At 40.9% G+C, this 25,226-nt stretch overlaps 1 protein-coding gene across 5 annotated transcripts in view; it reads left to right on the top strand.

Moving 5' to 3' along the window:
- Positions 1-25,226, top strand: part of frmpd3 (FERM and PDZ domain containing 3) — a 465,297-nt gene that overhangs the window by 71,367 nt on the left and 368,704 nt on the right. The gene's annotated exons all lie outside the window — the stretch shown is intronic.

Raw genomic sequence — 25,226 nt, 5'->3', positions numbered from 1 at the left:
ATTCATGGGTTTATAAACAGTGAGTACAGGGTGATAATCATCATAAAAACAATAATGGCTGGCTACATTGCAAAGATAAATGCATTCAATTGCACAAAAGATAACTAGAATATGTATACTGAATGAATTGAGCTCTATTTTGAGGCAAATGAAGTCACCAATGTGAAGCGAGTACCAGTTTTACTGAGTACATTGGACTTAAAGATCTTAAGACTGTAAGATAGAGGAGCGGAAATAGACCATTTGGCCCATCATGTCTTCTCCGCCATTTTATCATGGCTAATCCATTTTCCTCTCAGCCCCAATCTCCTGGCTTCTTCCCATATCCCTTCATGCCCTGACCAATCAAGAATCTATCAAATGCTGCCTTAAGTATACCCAATGACTTGGCCTACACAGCCACTGGTGGCAATGAATTCCACAGATCTACCACTCTCTGGATAAAGAAATTCCTCCTCATCTCTGTTCTAAATGGACGTCCCTCTATTCTGAGGCTTTGTCCTCTTGTCATAGACACAACCACCTTAGGAAACATGCTCCCCACATCCATTCTATCGGGGCCCTTCAACATTTGACAAGTTTCAATAGGTTACCCTTTATACATCTGAATTCTAGTGAGTCCAGGCCCAGAGCCATCAAACGCTTCTCATATGATAAGCCTTTCCATCCCAGAATCATTTTCATGAATCCCCTTTCAACCCTCTCCAATGTCAGCACAACTTTTTCCAGATAAAGAGCCAAAGACTGCTCATAATTCTCCATGAAGCCTCACCAGTGCCTTATAATGCCCTAACATTTCATCCTTGCATTTATATTCTAGTCCTCTCAAAATGAATACTAACATTGCATTTGCCTTCCTCACCATTGAATCAACCTGCAAGTTAACATTTTGGGAATCTTGCATGAGGTCTCCCAAGTTCCTTTGCACCTCAGATTCTTAAATTTTCTCTCCATTTAGAAAATATTTATACTTTCATTCTTCTACCAAAGTGCATGACCATACACTTCCCAACTCTGTATTCCAAATGCCACTTCTTTGCCTATTCTCCTATTCTGTTTAAGTCCTTCTGTAGCCTGTTTCCTCAAAACTATCTTCCCTTCCACCCATCTTCGTATCATCCACAAACTTGTCCAGAAAGCCAAAAATTCTGCCATCCAAATCATTGACATGTAATGTAGAAAGAAGCATTCCCAATACATACCCTTGTGGAACTCCACTTGACACTGGCAGCCAACCAGAAAAGGCTACCTTTATTCCCACTCTTTGTCTCCTGCCAATCAGCTACTGCTTTATCCATGCTGTAATCTTTCCTGTAATACCATGGGCTCCTAACTTGTTAAGCAACATCATGTGTGGCAACTTAAATGCATACAGTTTGTTTACAAGTTTAACTGCTCCAAATAAATCAGCCAAGAAGAATTTTGCTGATATTGTGAAAGTAATGCAAGAACATTTAGAATAAATGCAGGGACATTTAGAATTGAAGAGGTTGTCTGATCATTTTCAATTCAATATTATGTTTAATGATGCACTAAGAGATTGATAGCTTTTGGAATCTTACAAGAAAACATTCAAAAATGGCTCCTAACTGAAGCACAGCTTACATTTAAAAGAGCAGTTGAGATCTCTGTATCAATGGAAACAGCAGACAGAGAAGCAATTAAATTGTAGTCAAGGATGAAAGTGGGCCTGAACAAGATTGCAATGTCTAAACAGAAACCAGCTTGGCTGTATAAACTGTGTTACCATTGTGGCAGGGGCTCACGTACACCAGACCAATGCAGGTTTAAAGGCGAAACTTGCAGGTAATGTAACAAAATAGGGCACATACTTAAAGCATGTCAGGCAGACAAAAGTAAATGGATTGGACAGGGAAGAGAGAAGGATGTAATGTTAAGTTACAGTCTAAAAAGGGAATTAATTTGTATGCTGTTGATGAAAAATCTGACAATGAAGAGATTGACACTGCATTGGGTAGCCTTGAGATTTACAATAGGAAAATTAACAAAAGACAAGCAATATGACTTGCACCAGAAGTGAACGGCAAATTAATTAAAATAGAATTAGACAGTGGCTCAGCTGTTTCAATCATTCCACAAAATGAGTTTGAATGACATTTCAAACTTATTGAACCAAAGCCTGCAGATATCCAACGAAGAACTTATACTGGAGGAAAGTGTGGGCCCAACATTTGTAACAGTGAAATACAACAACCAACAATCCACATTGGACAGCAGGGCCAGAATTGTTGGGCCATGATTGGCTGAGACAACCACACCTTGAAAGGAGATCCATCCACCATCTGCATATATACCCTGCAATAGAGTCAAATAAAAGCCAATTATCAAAGGTACTGGATGATGCCCGTGGCCAGGATAGAGGACATCTTTGCAAACCTTTCTGGAGGGAAACACTTCAGCAAAGTGGACATAACTGAGGCCTATCTATAGACGGAGATTGAAAAAGTGTCCAAAACATTTATCACCATTACACTCAGAGGGTTTTGTCACTGTAATAGACCTATTTCTGGAGTAGCATCTGCACCCCCATTCTTGCAGGAAGCTATGGAACAGGTGCTGCAAGGCTGCCCAGGCACTCAGTGTCACCTGGATGACATCATTGTTACCAGTAAAGGTGACAAGGAGCATCTCCAAAATCTCAAGACAGAATTAAAAAGAGTAGAAACAAGAGTCAGTCTTTTAAATGAAGTATGACTTACTGCAGTCACACCATTGCTGCACAAGGATACACATGTGTGCTGCGCAAATTCGAACAATGGTTTGTAAATTACTATAAACCTGACTACTATGCTGCACCTCTTGAACTCATTAAGGCAGATGGGAAGAAATGAAAATGGACAAATTAGTATGAGGTGGTTTTGCAAAATGTAAAGGAAATGGTGATATCAGACACTGTACTCATACATTGTGATCTATATCATCCAATGATGCTTGCCATACTCTGTTTGGGATGCCAACATATCCAGAAGCAAGGTGTCCAGAGCTGTCAGAACCACTTCCTACAGTCCCAGAGGCAACTTCTACAACCACCATAGAGGAGGCCCCAGAACCTGAGATTGTTCCACAGCCACAAATCTTACCGGTCAAGCAGAGTGACCCTCCCCATTCCAGTCAGGAAAGATATTATCCCACAAGAGTAAGAAATCTTACATAGCAATTAAATTTTTAGGCCTGACTGGGATAATTTTTAATTTACTATGCTGTGGACTTCTATACAATTGTTGTATTATATAGTATATTGTATATACAGTATATATTATATATATATTATAGAAAGTTTGTATATATTTGCTTTAGTGGGATTCTGTTTTGTCTACAATGCTTGTCTTCCTGTCCAAGTAAACTGAGGGATGCAAAGCTTGATTTGCTTTGACATAATGACCAGCAATCTACATGATGGCAAAAATTTACTTCAGATTTTTAAATTTTATTCTATCAATGCAACACAAATTCTATACTTACAATGTTCTCAGCTATTTGAAAGTGTTGCTTTCTTCTGTATTGAACCTTCAAGCAACACATATCTAAATTAAATTAAACTCTCTCTGTTTGTGAACTCTATCTCAGTGGATGATAGCTTTCTAATCGTTTTCTGTAATGGTCCCACTCAATTGACTGTTCTTTGCTCATTGAGAGATTGTCATTAAGTACTGACATCACCAGCATTTTCGATATCCTGTGAACAACTGAAAGGAGATACCACAAATAGGCACAATCCTCCTTTCTAGTGAATATTTAACCTTACAACTTTTTTTATCTTTCATAGTTCACATAATACATCTCCCTGTTTTGCTTCAAGTATGTCACTTTGTTAATTTACCATGAGGAAGTTTCAGTGTAACAGGCTGCCTCTTATTTTTCCAATGTTGCATCAAACCTCAATTGCTATTCCTTCAAGATTTGTAAAAATTCTTGCTGATGTTTCAAACAATCAATAAGGTATTTTGAAGCTAACACTGATGACTCTCCAATTTTTATTTAAACTTCTTGATCATATAATAATAATAATAATAATAATAATAATAGGCATCCGTTAGTCTCGAGAGGCCATAGATTTGCATCCTGGAAAGTTTCCAGGGCACAGGCCTGGGCAGGGTTGTATGGAAGACCGGCAGTTGCCCATGCTGCAAGTCTTCCCTCTCCACGCCACGGATGTTGTCCAAGGGCAAAGCAAGGGCAAGGGCCGATACAGCTTGGCACTGGTGTCATTGCAGAGCGATGTGGTTAAGTGCCTTGCTCAAGGACACAACACACTGCCTTAGCTGAGGCTCAAACTAGCAACCTTCAGATCACTAGACCAATGCCTTTACCACTTGGCCAGGCGCCAACACTTTTTGATCAACATTAATAAAAATAGATAACTGGGTTAATACACAAACTGCTGGAGGAACTCAGCAAGTTAGGCAGCATCTAGAAAATGAATAAACTGTCAATGTTTCGGGTCAAGATCCTTCATCAGGACTGAGTTGTTAGTATGCTACTATGTGTATATATCTTAAATTGAAGTTTTCAGAATAGTGTATTCGACTTCATTACCATCCTATAAACATTAATTATTTTAATAAATCTCAACTTCCTCAATAAAAAGTAATCAATAATTGTTGTCTAGTATTCATTAGCATCCATTTCAGATCTCCCAGTTTATCTGGCAAAATAAATTCAATTTCTAGCCTACTCTAAGGTTTGTCAGTTTGAATTTCAGGGTTTTATGATTATACATTAAATAATGTTACCTGTTTATATTCACATTAATCATTCAGAGATTTTAAAGATATACAGAGAGAATTAGATTCTAATAAAGTGGCCACTGGGTGTATTTCTGTATAATCATGGTTTTCTGGTGCTATCACCTGTCTATTTCAGTGTTTGACATTGTGTACATTCAGAGATGCTCTTCTGCCCACCGTTGTTGGAGTGCATGGTTATTTGAGTTACTGTCGTCTTCTTGTCAGCTTGAATCAGTCCAGCCATTTTTTCTGATCTCTCTCATTAACAAGACATTTTTATCCTCAAGAACTGCCACTCACTGTTTCACACCTTTCTCTGTAAACTGTTGTGCGTGAAAATCCCAAATCAGCTGTTTCTGAGATACACAAACCATCCCGTCTGGTATCAACAATCTTTCCACAGTCAAAGTCACTTAGATCACATTTCTTCCCCATTCTGATGTTTGGTCTGAACAACAACCAAACCTCTTAACCATGTCTGCATGCTTTTATCTGTTGAATTGCTGCCAAATGATTGGCTGATTAGATATCTGCATTACTGAGCAGGTGTTCTGATGTACCTAATAAAGAGGTCATTGAGTGTATATTTTTGATAGATAGTTAAATGAGTGCATGTGTTTGGACTACTAGTTGCACTTAATTCACTATGTTGGATTCTGTTAACTTCAATAAGTCCCACATTACTACTCAGTAATTTTCTCCCTCAAGTAGTTATGCATTTCTTTTTGAATATCATTGTCACAACTGATTCCATCTCTATTTCATGCACAGCAAACCAGATAATAATAATTCCTCTTCTGGTTAGCAATCCTCAAGAATTTATAAACAGTCTTTCTGTATTTTGACAATCTAAAATGTATAATCATTCATCTCAAACTTTCCTAGTCTTTGCACATGATTGACTTCCCATATTCTGATGCGACCCCAATAGCTCTTTCTTGCATGCTGTGAAATATTATCATATATGTCTTGCAGCCCTCTAATGTTCTGAGTGTGTCAACAAGTGCAAACATTACAGATTCTTGAACTAGTGAAATACAGTTTTTCTCTGATCTCCAGGAGGGAACGCCAATACAAGAAATCAGTTCTGGCACATTCATCATTTAATGATCCTCTGATGTTTATTCTCATTTGCTTTACTCTATTCTCTTTGTATTTTCTTCTTCTCGCCTTCATTTCTCAGCTACCCTCACTCTTCTCTCACCATTCATCAATTATTTTTACATTCCTTATTATTACTGTACGTCTGTGTCCTTTTATTGTCATCATGGCTCTTTTCTTTTACTCTGTATTGGATGAATGTTCCCATATGCGCATGACAAGATGCAGTGCACAAATTGATCCATGGGATTTCTCACAAACTAGAGAAATCCAAGCCACACACACAAAATGCTGGAGGAACTCGGCAGGCCAGGCAGCATCTATGGGAAAGAGTACATGAGTACAGATGAACTATCGGCTGAAATGTTGACTGCCCTATTTTCCATAGACGCTGCCTGGCCTGCTGAGTTCCTCCAGTATTTTGTGTGTGTTGCATGAGATTGCCTGTTTTATTTAATTCACAGCAAACTCTACATGTAAATTCAGTCTGGAAAGTAAATCCAATCAATTTAGTGGAAAGGGTGTGTGGGATGGTGGTAAGAAGAGAGCAGAACTTAAAGTTCTTTAAAGGTTTAGCTATTATTGCAAGTTGAATAGATTTCCATCTACAGAGTAGCTTCAGTTCCAATAGAATGCTCGTGAAGGAAGGACACAGCATGTTTGAACAACCGAATGACCCAAATATTGAGATCATCCTTCCTTTGATGTTTGAATACCATTTACAGTACATCTAATGCAGCAGAAACATAGAAAACCTACAGCACAATACAGGCCCTTAAGCCCACAATGCTGTGCTAAACATGTACTTACTTTAGAAATTACCTAGAGTTACCCATAGCCCTTTATTCCTCTCAGCTCCATTTACCTATTCAGGGGTCTCTTAAAAGACCCTATTGTATCCGCCTCCACCACAGTCACCAGAAGCCCGTTCCACGCACTCACGACTCTACACAAAAAACTTACCCCTGACATCCCCTCTGTACCTACTTCCAAGCACCTTAAAACTGTGCCCTCTCATGTTAGCCATTTCAGCCCTGGGGAAAAGCCCCTGGCTATCCACACGATCAATGCCTCTCATCATCTTATACACCTATCAGAATCTAAATATGGCATCTGCCATAAAGGGGAACTGGGAGCAGGTACCACATCCAGCAGCATTTCCCAACATTATATAGATCGGGGTCCCAATCTCCTTTTTGCCATGAACCCTTACCATTAACAGAGGGGATCTGTGAATCCCAGGTTGGAAAGCCTGATATATAGTAGACAGATAAAGTCTGTAGGTGTGAAGAATCTCATTTTATCATGCTACATGTTTAAAAATGTCACGGAACTTTACAAATCTCTAGACCCAGGCTAACTCTGATTTAGTCCTATCTATGTAGTTTTTTTTTACAATGCAAACATTTCATATCAAGTTTTGCTTAAGTATATATGTTCAAGGAGCTCCCTAATGTTGACTGAGAAAAAGACATGCTCCTTTTAGCATCTCAGCATAAATGACAGCACTATAGTCATAGTAGGCTGTGATAAAAGAAATAAGGCAAGCAGTACATAATGAGCTCTCACAAGCAACGATAATTCCTAAATAATCAGTATTAGTGTAGCTTTGAGAGATAAATATTGACCAAGACACCAGAAATAATTCCACTGTTCTTCAAAATGGTGTCATTGGATTTTTAATGTCAACATGAGGGGACAGACAGGCTTAATATCTCATTCGACAATGGAGAACTCCCCAGTATTCCATTGAAGCATAAGCAGATATTCTACAGACAGATCTCTGAAAATGGATCTGAACCAGAATCCTCCTGATTCAGTCATATGTATGCCTCAGGACTTTCAGAGCTGGGGATATTCAAATAACAGACAGCTTTCAATGGCAGGTGTGCCTCACTTTTAATATTGCAAAGTTATACCCATTTCTGTCACATAATGCTATTTCTTGTCTTGAAATTAAATAGAATAGATTACTGCAATGCACCTTTTACTGGTCTTCCAAAGTAATCTACTGAAAAATTTCAACTTATTCAGAACATCACTGCTAGAATTTTAACTAAAAACTGGATAAGGGAGCATACTCCTCCCATTCTAACTACTCTGCACTGGCTTTCTGCATCTTTTAGAATTGATTTTAAAGTTCTCTTACTTGTTTTCAAAACTTTCAATAGTCTGGGGCCAAAGTACATCACAGAAGCACTTTTGTTTTGTAATCCTACTCAAGCTCTTAGGTCTTTGTGGTGAACTACATATTCCTGGCTGGACACGCCCCCTGCTGACTGCTCCTGTGGCCCCTCCCACTGACCGTGGCTCCTCCCACAGACCCCGGTATAAAGGCGATTGAGGCCTGAGCCCGGCCCTCAGTCTCCAGGATGTAGTATGGTGGTCAACTACTGCTTGTTCTTTCTTCCAGTCAATAAAAGCCGATATCTCGCCTTCATGTCTCAGAGAGAGTTATTGATGGTGCATCAATTTTATTGACTGGAAGTTTTAAAACATGGAAAGTATTTTACGCCCAATGGGTCCCCCATTACGCAGACAAGGCCCGCCCCCTGGTCAAGTCTACCACTTTTCCCCTCTCTGCCGAGGCCTGCGCGGCCTTCAGCCGCATTAAAGGGGACATTGCCAAAGCAACGATGCATGCGGTGGACAAGACCATTCCCTTCCAAGTAGAGAGTGACGCCTCCGATTTCGCGCTTGCTGCTACCCTCAATCAGGCAGGCAGGCCAGTAGCATTCTTTTCTCGTACCCTTCAAGGCCCTGAAATTCGGCACTCCGCCGTGGAGAAAGAAGCCCAGGCCATAGTGGAAGCTATTAGGCACTGGAGGCACTATCTCGCCGGCAAGAGGTTCATCTTGCTGACCGACCAGCGCTCAGTTGCGTTCACATTCAGCAACCAACAACGGGGCAAAATCAAAAATGATAAAATTTTGAGGTGGAAAATGAAACTCTCCACCTACAACTATGATATCCTGTACCGGCCTGGAAGGCTCAATGAGCCCCCAATGCCCTATCCCAGGGAGCGTGTGCCAGCGAACAGCTCGACCAGCTATACGCCCTCCATGCACATCTTTGCCACCCGGGGGTCACCTGATTTTACCATTTCGTGAAAGCCCAGAACCTGCCGTACTCCCTTGAGGACATCAGGACGATGACCAGGGACTGCCAAGTCTGCGCTGAGTGCAAACCGCACTTCTACCGTCCTGAAAAGGCGCAACTTATCAAGGCCACCCGCCCCTTTGAGCGACTGAGTGTTGACTTTAAGGGCCCCCTTCCCTCCACCGATCGCAATATCTACTTTCTCAACATTATTGACGAGTACTCGTGGTTCCCCTTTGCCATCCCCTGCCCCGACACCACTGCCACGTCCGTCATAAAAGCCCTGCGCCAGCTCTTCACTCTGTTCGGATATCCCTGCTATATCCACAGTGATAGAGAGTCCTCCTTTATGAGTGATGAGCTGCGCCAGTACCTGCTAGCTAGGGGCATTGCTACTAGTCGGACCACGAGCTATAATCCCCAGGGAAATGGACAGGTGGAGAGGGAGAATGCCACAGTGTGGAAGGCCACATTCTTAGCCCTTAAGTCAAAAGGGTTGCCGGTCTCTCGATGGCAGGAGGTTCTCCCTGAGGCACTCCACTCTATCCGCTCCCTGTTATGTACGTCCACCAATGCCACCCCTCACGAGCGCCTATTCTATTTTCCCAGGAAGTCTGCCACTGGGACCACCCTACCAGCTTGGCTGACGTCCCCAGGGCCAGTGCTGATCCGGAAACATGTGAGGAGCAATAAATACTCCCCGCTGGTCGAGAGGGTTCACCTTCTACATGCAAACCCCCAGTATGCCTACGTGGTCTTACCTGATGGGCGGGAGGACACGGTCTCCGTCCGCGACCTGGCGCCCGCAGGAGCAGCAGACCACTACCCCGAACATTCCACGGTAACTATGAACCCTGTACCCGAGGTGACACCGCGCACACCGAGCCCTACACAGACTCCTCACGACACTCCTATACCGGGCGTCTCGTACACGCATATACCACGTATATACACGCATGAGGGATCACTGACGCCTAGTGGGCTGACACCTCCAGTTAGGCCAGAACCAGCACAACCACCGTCTCCGGTGCAATCATCACCAGCACCTGTGCAATCACAGCCGGTGCTACATAGATCGCAGCGACAGATTCGACCACCTGATAGACTTAACCTGTAAATATACTTGTAAGAAACTTCGCCCCATGGGGACTCTCTTTTAAAACAAAGGGGGGGTGAATGTGGTGAACTACATATACCTGTCTGGACACGCCCCCTGCTGACTGCTCCTGTGGCCCCTCCCACTGACTGTGGCTCCTCCCACAGACCCCGGTATAAAGGCGATTGAGGCCTGAGCCTGCCCTCAGTCTCCAGGATGTAGTATGGTGGTCAACTACTGCTTGTTCTTTCTTCCAGTCAATAAAAGCCGATATCTCGTCTTCATGTCTCAGAGAGAGTTATTGATGGTGCATCAGTCTTCTACTCTTAAATTTAAACAATTTCCCTCAAATGAAAATAGACAGGTCAGCTTTTTTAAAAAAATATGCTCCTAAACTATGGAACTCAGTACCTAGAACTATAAGGAATGCAGACTCAGCTGACACTTTTAAACGCAACTTCAAAACCTCAATTAACCTTGTGATTAACTAACATCATATTGACTTTTAATTTTAGTTTTGCACTTTATCCCATTGTTATGCACTTTGAACTACTTCATTTCTATGTAAAGTGCTCTATAAATAAGTTATTGTAACTATTATTACTATTATTATATATTTACTTTTTCTGAGTTAAAGCTGGTAAAATCTGAAGTACGGGCCTAGCCAGACACGTTCATTTCTCAATTGATTTGAACCTTTGGACTGTTCTAGTTGTGTTTAGTATTGCGGTTTTCTGAAGATTTACATAAATATAGCTGTGTAGGCCTAATTGGTTAATACTATTGTGTAGTGACTTTGGGTTGATACCAGTGTAGATACTACTATTGGAACAATAGTCCCTGCAATAGCCCCTGTTCATGTTCCATAGTCTTACAATTATTCTTTTAATTCAGTATATTTCTGGTGTTCTTCACTAATTGTTTTCTGTATGTTATGTTGTTTTCAATGGCCAGCTAGTGGCGTAGTGGCATCAGCTCAAGACACGCCATACGATGAGCAATCACCAAAAAGATCGGTGCAAAAAACTAACCAGGAGTTAAGGACACGGACACGGACACGGACACGGACACGGACACACACACACACACACACACACACACACACACACACACACACACACACACACACACACACACACACACACACACACACACACACACAGGAACGCAGCAGGCCAGGCAGCATCAATAGGGAGAAGCACTGTCGATGTTTCAGGCCGAGACCCTTCGTCAGGACTAACTGAAAGATAGTAAGAGATTTGAAAGTAGGAGGGGGAGGGGAAAATGCGAGATGATAGGAGAAGACCGGAGGGGGTGGGGTGAAGCTGAGAGCCAGAAAGGTGATTGGCAAAAGGGATACAGAGCTAGAGAAGGGAAAGGATCATGGGACAGGAGGCCTAGGGAGAAAGAAAGGGGAAGGGGAGCACCAGAGGGAGATGGAGAACAGGCAGAGTGATGGGCAGAGAGAGAAAGAGAAAGAAAAAAAGGGAGAGGGGAAAAAACAAAAAAAACTAAATATATCAGGGATGGGGTGGAGGGGCATTAACGGAAGTTAGAGAAGTCAATGTTCATGCCATCAGGTTGGAGGCTACCCAGCTGGTATATAAGGTGTTGTTCCTCCAACCTGAGTGTGGCTTCATCTTGACAGTAGAGGAGGCCATGGATAGGCATATCAGAATGGGAATGGGACGTGGAATTAAAATGTGTGGCCACTGGGAGATCCTGCTTTCTCTGGCGGACCGAGCATAGGTGTTCAGCGAAACGGTCTCCCAGTCTGCGTCGGGTCTCACCAATATATAAAAGGCCACACCGGGAGCACCAGACGCAGTATATCACACCAGCCGACTCACAGGTGAAGTGTCGCCTCACCTGGAAGGACTGTCTGGGGCCCTGAATGATGGTGAGGGAGGAAGTGTAAGGGCAGGTGTAGCACTTGTTCTGCTTGCAAGGATAAGTGCTAGGAGGGAGATCGGTGGGAAGGGATGGTGGGGGGGTGAATGGACAAGGGAGTTGCATAGGGAGCGATCTCTGCGGAAAGCAGAAAGGGGGAGACGGAAAGAAAGGGGGGAGGGAAATGTCTTTCATCGGTATGATGTCTTTTATGAGTTTGAATTTTAAATAAAGATTTTTGGTGAATGATGTTTGCCACTTGATCGTGCCTGTGTAAGTAATCAGATTGAGTTAAATTGCTGCAGGATCCTGCAATGTGTTAGGTTCTTTCTGGTTTCTCTTGGCATTTTCTGCATTCATCATCTTGAAATTGTTGGGTCATTAATTGTGTATTTTTGATTTTTTTTTATGTTAACCAATTGGTCCTGTATTGTCACAAGAAACCCTTCTGTTTCTGGGAAGAAGTTTCCAGCCCTGACCCAGGCATTCGATGCTTCCTTGTTGACATCTAGCCTGTTCATATCATGGGATGTCTTCCATAGAGGGTCATGCTCTTCCAGTGTTTAACTTTTTCTTCTATAGTGATATTTTCTTCATTTTTCTGGCTTGAGCTCTCATTTAAGTTTAGTGGTATGAATTTCTTATCAGAATTGCATGTGCCCACATGGATGCTGAATCCTGTTTTAATTGATGAAAACACTGTATATCCTTAGAAGTTCTATCTGACTGTTGTATATTCCTCTTCTGATAATCTGTCTGATATTCCTCTTCCTCCTTTTGTCCTAGGTAGTGTTAACCTGAGTGTGTTTGAGTGTATATAGTGTATTTTAAAATTTGTAATTTCATTTCTTATTTTACTTTGTAAATTTTGCAGATAATTTTCAGACCAAGATATTATGGCAACAGATACATTAATATGGGTATAGCAAAATATTATTACCATTATCATTATTGTTATTATTATAGGTTATTTTTATTTTTTTCTCAGCTCAATGCTGAGGTAAGGGCATAGCCAAGCATGCTCATTGATCAATTGCTAGGAACTTTTGGACTTCCTTGGTGGTAATCAGTATTGTGGCTTTTTGAAGATTTACATAGATATTACTGTGTAGCCCTAATTGTTTAATGCCTTTGTAGTGCCTTTGGGTTTATACCAATTGTACATATTACTATTCGAACAATGTATACCTTGTTCATGTTCCAAAGTCTTTCAATTTCCTCTTTTAATTCAACACTTTTTTGTTGTTTTTCACTTACTGATTTCTGTATGTTGTGCGTGTTTGGAATGGCTATATCTACTAAGTAAGTTGTTCTTGCTTGTTTATCCTGTAACATTATATCCGGATGGTTATTATGAATTGTCCTATCTGAAATATCAGTATTATTATTATTATCCTCCTCACTACTAGTGGCTGCTAAGGACATGTAAAACAGATTTAAATTCTGTAGTTCTAAACGAGATTGAAATAGAAATGTTATAACTGAGTGATAAAATCAGAATATGCTGGAAACACTCAGCATTTTCAAGATCTTGTTCAGATTGAGTTAAACATTCAAGAATTACATGTTATAATCTGTGCAATCAGGTAGCTCTCGGAAGGGTTGCCAATAATTCAGTTTTGTCTGGGACTTTTTGCATTTAAAAGACATTATCTGTCCTGTGTGACATTGCCATTTTTCTCAGCAAAACCAACAGAGATCATAAGTGTAGGGTCAATAATCCCCTGGACAGCCATAGAAGGAATTATTAGCAACAATGTGACCCAATTTACCCTGCTATGAAAACTATGGATGAAGAATGATGTTAACGCTCAACTCTTCCTTTCCATTAGAATTTGAACCTGGCTCCCAGTAAACTGGTATATGTAATATGTTATTGAAAGCCCATGCACCAGGGACCTGTCTGGATTTAAACACGAAGCATTAGCCGGAGCACAATGGGCTTCAATATTCCTTGAAATGTCATCCCAGCACCAGCCTCCCTCCCAGTGATAACAATGTTAACAACAGGCCGATGCACATGATTTCAAAAGATTCCCATATGAAACTGATGTTGAAAAGGACTGTGGTTTTGGGGGATGGAACTGTGTCCAATACAAGCCTTAAGGGAGTGAGACGTGTTTGATCCTTGACATAAATATATCAACCAACATTTTGAAAAATACTTAGCCCTTGTTTACTTTTTTTCTGAGTAGCTTGAGATGCCACATTAAAGTTTAATGATCGGATTTCAAGAAAGAGTAACTTGCAGATCCTGTATTGTATTCTGTCTTTTATACTAACTTAGTTTCATTTAGTACAATGTCTTTGGTTAAAAGAGGAAATCTGGCTATAACAGCATTTCATTTCAACAGAGAACCATTTTTTTTTGGACATGTCTTTCAGAGAGAAATTTGGGTAAACCTGAACAGATTCACATCTGGATACTGTTGCTTCAGAATAACCATCATTATCATTATGTCCCATGTCATATGATGTGTGTGATTTTTTTGACCATGATTGTTCATGGCAATTTTTTTCTACAGAACTAGTTTGCCATTGCCTTCTTCTGGGCAGTGTCTTTACAAGACATGTGACCCCAGTCAATACCAATACCCTTCAGAGATCGTCCGTCTGGCATCAGTGGTCGCTAAACCAGGACTTGTGATATGCACCAGCTGCTCATATATCCATCCACCACCCAATCTCTCGGCTTCACATGACCATAGTCAAGGTGCTAAGCAGGTGATATACCTTGCCCAAGGGTGACCTGCAGGCTAGTGGAGGAAAGGAGCAGCTTCTTTGGAAGAGGTATATCTCCACCCCACTACCTGAATCAGTATAATAGCAGTTTAGTAGCATTATGTTTAAGTTATGAGATTATTATGCAACATCCTGAACTGTTGATCTGAAGAAGCGAGTTCTCACAACAGATGAAAATCAGAATCAAGTTTATTATCACTATCTTATATGGGATAAAATTTGTTGTTTTGCGGCAGCAGTGCAAAGATATAAAATTTCTATAAATTACAAAATACATAAACAGTGTAATAAAAATCATAACAAGGTACAGTAGTGTTTATGGGTTCACTGACTATTCAGAAACCTGGTAGCAAAGATTGTTTCTGATGGTTCATGGGGTTCACAGAATGAAGTAAATCTGGAATTAAGAATTACCGGTAGTCATGCTGGCTGGGATTCTGTTGTTGATTGTAAAAACCTATCTGGTTTGCAAAGTTTCTTCAGGGAAGAAAATCATCCAATACCCTTGACTAGCCTGCACATGACTTTAGAATCATCTGTCATTCTTTCAAAAAATTCATGCATCATTAATTTAATCTGTATAAAATATTGTTTAGCAGTCATCTAATTAAATAAAGTGCTTTTCAGAGTTCACAATGTTTGTACACTGAATACAATAATAAATTTAACTTGGAGTGCATTGAGATTTAAATATCTGCTCTGTTTTAAAGACAAGGCCATTCTGTGGTGTTTGCCATTGTGACCACAACATCAATATGAGAAATAAATTAGAGGAAGATGTGTTTATGTATATCACAATATCCACAATCTTCATTCTGGAATTTTCATATCCTATCCTATTAATGCACAGAAGCATCTGATGTTCACAGAAATATCAATTAACATGAACCACATACCCGGCATTTCTTCCATAACTTTAGATCTTGAATTTACAGCGAGGGATGCTCATTGGAAAGCAGGCCTACCCAACACAGGTGAAGCCTACATTAAAAAAACTTAGAGTGCTTGCCTAAAGATCCGAACCAGCTAAATATTTTGCAGTAGATACTGCTCCTTACAATAGCTCCTGCTCTATCTCCATGCCTACCCTGTTCAATCCACTTTGCAACCAATATTCCCTTCCAATTACACGTGCCTCTCTCTTCCATGCTCTCCACCATGACAGGCCCATGATCCCTGAACTAAACTTGTTGATGTATTTACATTGTGGTCTCCATCTTTGGAGAGTACACACAACAAATACTTTCTATGTATAACTTGTTGTAATGAGAATGGAGCTCTTGAACACTGGGTTTCCTAGCCCACCATACACAGCTGATAGCTGTATTTTTAGTGGAGAAAGAAATTCTGAATTCTCATTGGAAGTAAATAGACTACCTTATTATTTTCCCTTAACATAAAACATCCCTTAACAGCCCAAATCAAAGAGCAAAATATTGCAGATTCTGTACATCTGAAATGAAAAGAGAAAATATTAGAAATGCCCAGCAGAACAGGACACATCAGTAGATACAGGAACATTGTTGATGTTTCAGGTTAGAACTTGGAAATTCAGAAAACAACTTTACATTGCAGAGAAGGGATAGGAACAGAGTGAACAAAGAAAATATGTGTGCTGTGGGGGAGCAAGAGGAAATGGATGACACAGATTGAGGTTGCCTGGGAGAGGGTGATGGCATCTTATCTGTCTGGAGGAGCTGATTGTGCATGAAGGAAAGAAGGAAAACAACAATAAAAATTTGCTGGAGCTCTGAGATACAGTGCACAGGAGATGTTCAAAATCAAAAATAAAGGAGACAGAAAATCCCAGACAGTCAGGTAGCATCTGTGGAGACTAATGCTGCAGTTCAATGATCTCACAACACCCAGATATCAAATAGCAAAGCACTACAGAAGCGGTAAGTCTGAAAATAAATACAAAATTCAGGAAACCCTCAGCAGGCCATTTAGCATCTGCAGAGAGAAAGGAACAGAGCTAATGCTCCATGTCAATGAAACCGCCACCCTGAAAGCTCACAGACTGGAAACTCCAACGCCAACCCCTCACTAACAGATACAACCTGACCAGCCAATCACCCTGATTACAGTAACCAGGTTTGGCACAAGCTGGAATGGTTGGTTATCTGATCTAGGCAGAAAATGTGACCTTTCTGCCACAGCTTACATTGAACTTCAGTGGAGCTAAGTACGATGGCAAGGTCAGGGAGGATAGAGTTGGAGTGAATGGAGAATTAACCTGATGGGGAGATGAAAGCTCAGAGCCAAGAATCTGACTCAGAGGTGAGTCGGAGGTGAGTAGGGTGAGTCAGATATCACTACTGGAGGATTACAGGTCAGGGGACAAGGTTACAAGGCCATGTAAAACACATATCGTGCATGGTGGTCAGTTGGGGGTCTCCAAGGGGAAGCAAGATAGGTAGTGTTTTGTTCACAAAGGTAGGTCAGCAGCACAAAGTATTGTTCACCTTTACACTACGCTGATGCTGTAGATCGATGACCCATATCAACAGGTCAATATCACAGTGATACATGAGTCAAAGCATTGGCTTATACGCAGAGTTCACCTAAACTGCCAACTCACTCACAAGTTGAGGGCCTGGTTGATCATATATCATTAGTGTGTGAAGGTGGTGGCATGGTGAGTTATGTATCATGAACTCAGATACATTAGGAGGCAGATTATATCATGCTTGGAGGTTGAATGGTGGGCAGTGCACTAGAGTAGGTTGTGACAATGAGTAAACTATGCAGGGGTAGGTTATGGGAAGTGTGAATTACAGATGGAGTGGGTCAGGATAACGTGTAACATGAGGGGGAATGGGAGAAAGGATCAGGATGTATTATTGTGCAGAGCCAGCTTGTGGGTCAGTGTGAACTGTACGTCATGAGCAGCTGGGAGATGGAGGGAGGGTTCATCGTGAATAGTGTAGAGCAGGGGCCAAGATTATTCATGTTAATATGATGACAGTCAGGGGTCATTATGCATTGTGTTCAGGGTTGTAATAAGGGGCAGGCTGAACAGAATAACGTGCCATGATAGCGTAGCAATTAGCAAGACACTCCTACAGCTCAGAGCATCAGAATCTGGAGTTCAATTCCGGAGTCCTCAGTAAGAAAATTTGTACATTCTTCCCATTGGCACCTAGGCTACCTGCAGGTGCTCCAGCTAACCCCCCACCCACCCACAGTCCAAATATATACTGATTAGTAAGCTACTTGCTCATTGTTCATTGCCCTGTGATTAGGCTAGGCTAGGGTTAAATAGGTGGGCTGCTGGGCAGTGTGGCTCGTCGGGTCGGAAGGGCCTGTTCCGCGCTGTATCGCTAAATAAATTGAAAAAGAAAATAAACAAATAAAGATCAGAGCACAGACTCACATTTAAGATGGGATTAGTTGTCTATGGTATTGAAATGGGGCAAGAGCAAATTGTGTATTGTGAACATCTATAGATTGAGACCAGGTCGAACTATCCACTGTACGCAGCTGTGGGGTCAAGGGCATAAGGTGGGTTGCGCATCATGGAACTATACAGGTATACCTAAGAACGTTGAGAATAAAAACAGCAGTAAATATGAAGGCTTTCAGTCTCCTTAGACCAGGGGTGTCAAACTCATTTTAGGTCACGGGCCGGATTGAGCAAAATGCAGCTTCATGCGGGCCGGATCAGTCGGACGCGTGCGAACGCAGCTTTCGTTGCCTCCGTTTTTTCAGCCTGCTCTCATGTGTCTCAGTCTCTGGTATAACTACAAAGTGTTTCACTTTACAAATTCTGTTTCTTATGAAGAAGACTGCCGAGCAAGACTGCCGAATAAACACTAAAAACCCTGAAAACCTGGTACCTGAATAAACTCAGCATTAGCCATATCATACGCCATAGGCGCTTCGATTACTGGGGCCAGCTTTAATAGTAATTAGATATTATCTCGCAGGCCAAAGATAATTCCACCGTGGGCCGGATTTGGCCCGCGGGCCTTGAGTTTGACATATATGCCTTAGACTATTTCTAAGGCTAATCTATCTCTCTTGGGCTAGCTGGCTGTATATGCCCTAGCCAATTTACAACCGGGCAGGGGAAGCTGAATTCAACGTTTAAGTTTAATTAATTTGAGTTCCTCATCTACCCACAATCTATTCATTGTTGGCAGATATTTTCTCTCCGAGATCACTGCCTTTTTTCTGTTTCTGTTAGTCTTGGCCAGAGGCACAGAGGCCTGAAGTAATCTGAAGTGGAAGTGGGTTCTAATGATGCTATCTGAGTGGACGGATACTACTTCACTACCAATTCCTGTGATGAGGTGCCTTTTTCTCTGCCTTCACAAAGGTCACACCATACTGAGACAATTGCAAGTTTTGAAGGCAGAGGATTGATTTCTAAGTAATTTCTAAGAAATCACTTATGTGAAAGTTACTGTGAAAGGTGCTGTCATTTAATATGGGAGACCATTCCTCACACCTGTCTCCCTGCCCATCTATAAGCACAGTTTCAAAAACCAGCAGTTCTCACTTGCAGTGAAAAATCAATCTTTTGTTTGAACTACAGTAGTTGCAAACTGAATTATTTTCAATGTCACAGCACAAGAGGTAAAACTTTCAAATTTCCTGCCAGGACATGGTTAAGATGTAGTATATTCTAGTATATATGTAACACTCACCCAACAGGCTGGTATATGTCTAGGGGAAAAGGAGATCCAGCCACTCACCAACCTCACCTCCCGTACACGTAGGTGCTGTGAGAATCAAGTTTTTACCGTGCGCACACACACCATATCAAACTCACACCAGATACCATTATGGAATACACTTTAAAGATTTTACTAAAACTAAAAGAGTAATATGCAATACAGTATATATGAAGGAAAAGAAAATAAAGTAAAAGGCGCCAACTTATCAAAGTTCAGTCAGTTTAGTGCACATCGTTAGAGCTCAACCATCAAACCATTCGACCCCTCATCGCTTGCCTCCGACCTCCACGTCCTCGCACCTGGGACCACCCCCGGTGGTCGACCGAGCAGTGCAGCACACGTCCACCTTCCTCGGCGTCTCCTTCCTGCCTCTCCTGAAAAGACCGCAAAACCCCCAAGCTCCCAGCCTCACAAGACGAAATAATATTCCCCATTGGTTAACAAATGAATACAATCCCCATTGGTTAACAAATGAATACAATCCCCATATCAGCAAGTCCAAAGCTAAACAACTGTGAGAGAAAACACTTATCAAACATAAAAGCATTCCTACTCTAGCAAACCAAAGAAGCCATTTTGATTAACATACGCAGTACATTGTACATTGTTTGTGTAATATAGTTCTAGTGTATTCAATTTTTAGTATTAGTGATCAGAGAGATTTTTAATGCTTACTTAGATAATTTGATTTTATAATTTAGTTTTGTTCATGAATTCAGAATATCCAGACATTCAATGGAGTTCAATGTTTCAATTTAAATAATTATTGGCTTTGAAATTAGATCTTTTATATGTTAGAAATTAGATAGAAAGGGACAAAATTGGTCATCTGAAAGATCAGAGTGGTCCAGCATGGAGCCAAAAGAGATGGGGAGAGCCTAAATGAATTTTTTTTTTGTATCTGTATTTCCGTGAGAGATGGACACAGAGTCTATAGAAATGAGGGAAAGCAACAGAGAGGTTATAGACTCTATACAGATTACAGAGGAGGAGGCATTTGCTGTCTTGAGGCAAAAAAAATTTTGTTTTTGATGTGATGATTGACGCCAAATATGTTGCTGTATAAGTAAGAGGGGTAGGCGTAATAAGCTGTAGCTTCAGCCTACACCCTTTCGGTCTGTTTTAAAGAATATCTATGTTTTTTGTTGTAATTTTGTCCTATGAAATCATTGTTATGAAATCATAGATGTAAATGATGCTTTTTGTTATGTTTGTACTGACCGAAATAAATTAATTTCTTTCATTCATTCATTCAAATCAAGGTGATGAGGTGTTCCCTCAGACCCTGTGGAAGGCCAGTGCAGAAACTGAGGGATCTAGCTGAGATATTTAAAACATCCTCAGCCACAAGTGAGGTGCCAGAGGATTGGAAGATAGCATTGTTTAAGAAAGGGTCTCAGAATAAGCTAGAAAATTATTAGGCCAGTGAGTCTGACATCAGTAATGGGTAAGTTATTCAAAGGTATTCTAAAGGACTGGATATAGAGATATTTTGATAGACAGGCACTGATTAGGGATAGTCAATGTGAGGTTTGTGTGTGATGACTTGTGTCTAAACAATCTTAAGCAGTTTTCAAGGAGGTTACCAATAAATTTGATATTGTCAGTGGATGTTGTTGATGTGGATTTTAGCAAAGCCTTTGACAAGGTACCACATAGAAGATTGGTCAAGGAGATTCAGTAAATTGGCATTCAAGGTGACGTAGTAAATTGGATTAGACATTGGGTTGAGGGAGAAACCAGAGAATGGTCCTAGATGGTTGACTCTCTGACCAAAGACCTATGACTAGAGGTGTGCTGCAAGGATCAGTGCTGGGCCTGTTGTTGATTGTCATCTATATTAATGATCTGGATGACAATGTGGTAAACTGGAACTGCAACACCAGATTGGGGGTGTAGTAGCTAACAAGAAAGACTACGGAGCTTGAAGTGGTATATGACTAGCTGGAAAAATGGGTTCAAAAGTAGCAGATGGAATTTAATGCAGACAAGTGTGAAGTGTTGCACTTTCAGAAGACAAACAATGGTAGGACCTTAACAGTGAGCAGTAGGGCACTAAGGAGTGTGGTAGAGTAGGGATCTGGGAATAGAGATCTGCAATTCCATGAAAGTGATGTCACAGGTAGATAGGGTCATAAAGAAAGCCTTTGGCACATTGACCTTTATAATCAAAGTATTGAGTTCAGCAGTTGGAATGTTATGCTGATGTTGTAAAGATATTGGTAAAGCTTAATTTGGAGTATTAGGTGAAGTTTTGGTCACCTACCCACAGGAATGATGTCACTAAGATTGAACAAGTGCAGAGAAAATTTAAATTGTCAAGTACCGAGGACCTGAGTTATAGGGAAAGTTTGAAAAGATTAGAACTTTATTCCCTAGAGTGTATAAGAAGGAGGGGAAATTTGATAGACAAGTATATACAAAGTTTCATGATTATAGATAAGGTAAACGCAAGCAGGCTTTTTCCACTGAGGTTGGTTGAGATTGTAACTAAAGAACATCAGTTAAGGTGAAAGGTTAAATTTTTAAAGGGAACATGAGGGGAAACCTTTTCACTTGGAGAGTGGTGAGACTGTGAAATGAACTGCCTGTGAAAGTGGAGGATTTGGGTTCAATTTCAAAATTTAAGAAAAATTTGGATAGGTACATGGATGAGAGGGGTATGGAGGGCTGTGGTCCAGGTACAGGTTGATGGCTCTCGGCGGGTTAATAGTTTTACACAGACTAGATGGACAGAAGGGTCTGTTCTCTTCTGTAGGGTTCTATGACTCTATATGGTGAGGTTGTCATATCACTTGTTGACAGTAAAATTACACTACTTATTCATAGATACATAACTAAGTGATGGCCTTTTTAATTGTAATTCAGTTTTTGTGTTTCTGCGCTTGATTGGGGAATGCTCATTTTTAATCCTATATCTTCATGCAAGTATATTAAGCTGATTTGCGAAATACTGCTGAAGTTTGTGGGCAAGCTATGTTGGCATCGGAATGTATGGCGTCACATGTACACTGTCCCCCCCAACACATCGTTGGTATGTTTGTTGTAATGCAAACAATGTACGTAAGTGTCGATGTATGTGTGATTAATAAAACTGAATCTGAATCTGATCTTGTCCATTTACCAATTGCACTCCCAACAATATATTCAAAGCATGAAAAGGAAAAGCATCCGGCGTGTCTAAAAGGAAGAAGCTGCCACCCTAGTGAAGGGCAAGATGTACGCTAAGCAGAAAGAGCAGCAATGACAGTCAAGCGATCTCATAAACAATGTATGGAAGTCCTACTACATCTTGTCATAGGGGGCAAGTTCAAGAGCTAATGCAAGGAAACTCCAAGAACATCTCCATTGTTAACAGCTTTCTAAAGGAAAATCTGAAGTATTCACCACAATGTTCAGTCAAAAGTGCCAATTAAATAATTCTCATCTTCCTCGGAAATCTCTACCATCACAGAAGCCACATTCCTACCCAAATGATGTCAACAAACAGCTGGGAGCACTAGATACGGATACAGAAATGCTATAGGACCAAACAGCACCCTAGAAATGAAATTCTGTGCTCTAGAACTAGCTCCCCCAGTAGAGTTACAGCATTAGTATCAATGTGTCCTACTTACTGCTTGTTACATCACTGGTTTCTCCACCTTTGGCAGTGTTCAGGGCTTCCTTCATTGTCTCAGTAGCTTCCTCTCAGTTTTCACTATTGTCAGTCATGAAAGTCCTGGTGGAGTAGTGAAATACCGTTGCACTCAGATGTAGAAAGGTTTCTCATTGCTGTTTCCATAACAATTTTGTTCTACAAGTAAGAGTTGTTAGCCCTGACCTGAACCCTCAAATCTGGATGATTGGTGGACCATTCTTAGTCTGGCCTCTACCCTTTGAACTGTTTAGCATGGGTGACCCTACCATAGTGCCCTGACTCCAGCCAATATAGCTCTCCAGGTCATTGAGGCACACAAGCCTCAAAACCATGACAAAGTTGTGGTCCTCTTAAAGGATCTATGTGTTCAAGTTGGATAAAATGGCCAGGTATGTTCTGTTCACAAAAAGTAGGATAAATCCACTGCAGTTAATCACGACCCAAACAAACTACTATCATCAACAAGATGATGGAGGATACCACTGCAGTGCTATCCAGCATAATTACTCATCAGTATACATACTCATTGATGCCCAGTTTGTATTTGACTAGGACCACTTGGTCCAAATTTCACCATGATCTAGTTGAAAATATGCAACAAAATGCTTAATTCTAGAAGTGAAATGACAGTGGCTGTCTGCACTAATGGTGAAGCAAATGATGCTGGGGTTCTGGTAAAGCTGATGACCATGGGCATCAAAGGGAAAGCACTCCAATGGTTAGAGTCTGACCTCATCTAGAAAAAGATAGCTATAGTAACTGAGATCAGTCATTGAGCACCTGACCTAAGCAAGAATTCCTCAAGGCAGTATCCTGGGTCCGGTCATCTTCAGCTATTCCAATGCCCCTCCTTCTATGAGAAAATCAGAAATGGGAACATGCACTGATATTTGTGCTATGTTTATCTCTTTCTCAATGCCTCAGGAAATAATGCAGCACTGCGTGAAATAAGACCTAGACAATGTTCGGCCATGAGCTGATGTGACAAAGTAGTATTTGTGCCTCAGAAGCACCAGAGAACTTTCATCTACAACAAGAGAGAATCCATTCACCTACCATTGACATTCAATTGCACTCCCAATGCTTAATCCCCTATCAGCAATATCTGACATCATGGTTGAACAGAAACTCAACTGAACAGCCCACATAATTACTGTGATTATGACATTAGGTTGAAGATTTGGTATCCTGTGGTTAGTGACTTAACTCACTAAACCACAAAGGCTTTTCTAACATCTACAAGGTACAAACCAGGAACACGATAGAATACACTGCACTTGCCTGGATAAAAGCCCGTCATCACCGAAGACAAAGTAGCCTCAGTAGGTGTCACCCCAGAAGCCACCTAAGCACCGTTGTCTCCAGCACTAGTGCAGAGAGACCATAGTTGGCACTGCCTACAAAATGCAAGAAGTTTCTCTAAAATCATCACCGTCTGCCACCAGTAATCAGTACGGCAGCAGGTGCATCAGAACACCACCAGTAAAAGGTTCCACTTTCACCCAATATCCCTATAGCAAGGAGTTGTCATTTAGAACAGGAATCAGAAAAAGTGGGGAACTTTAGGAATTCTCTACCCACAGGGTCCATGGAGGCTCATTTTCTGAGTATATTGAAGACAAAGATTAACAGTTTTTTTAGAAATTAAAGGAATATAGTTTATTGTAAAAAATAGGATGGAGGTAAAAGTTCAGCCATGATCTTAATGACTTAGGAAGCAGACAAGAATGACCAAAATGTGTCTTCCTATCTCCATTTTTATCAACTTTAACCTTCAACATGATTTTGAAAACATGTTATATACACATGGTAAATATACCTGCATAATCAAAGCTGAAGACATTGAATCACTAGGAAAGCCCGCAGCAATTGTTCTAATTTTGTCAGATGGCCCTCTTATATGGGTAGAATGATTAAATATACAATAATACAAATTCTCAAAAGAAACCCCAAGCAAATTGATTGATATTGAACTTTTATAATCTACTGATTGTTTCATTATACAGTGCTTTATGAAAGGGAATTACTATGTATACCATATGGAAATTAAAACAAAGTTCTTTGATTGTTTGTTTTCGTCTTTTTTCTGTAAAACATAATGACTTTGATGTTGCTGCTGCAGAAGGTGCAAATCTATCGGACGTTGTCAAAATTACACCATGAACTGATAGCAAACTTGGGATTTCCACACATGCATAATTTAACATGGAAATCCCAGACTTCAGTAA

This window comes from Hemitrygon akajei, chromosome 10 (genome assembly GCF_048418815.1).
Source record: "Hemitrygon akajei chromosome 10, sHemAka1.3, whole genome shotgun sequence".
NCBI classification, from domain to species: domain Eukaryota; kingdom Metazoa; phylum Chordata; class Chondrichthyes; order Myliobatiformes; family Dasyatidae; genus Hemitrygon; species Hemitrygon akajei.
This window is presented reverse-complemented; position numbering and strand designations above follow the sequence as displayed.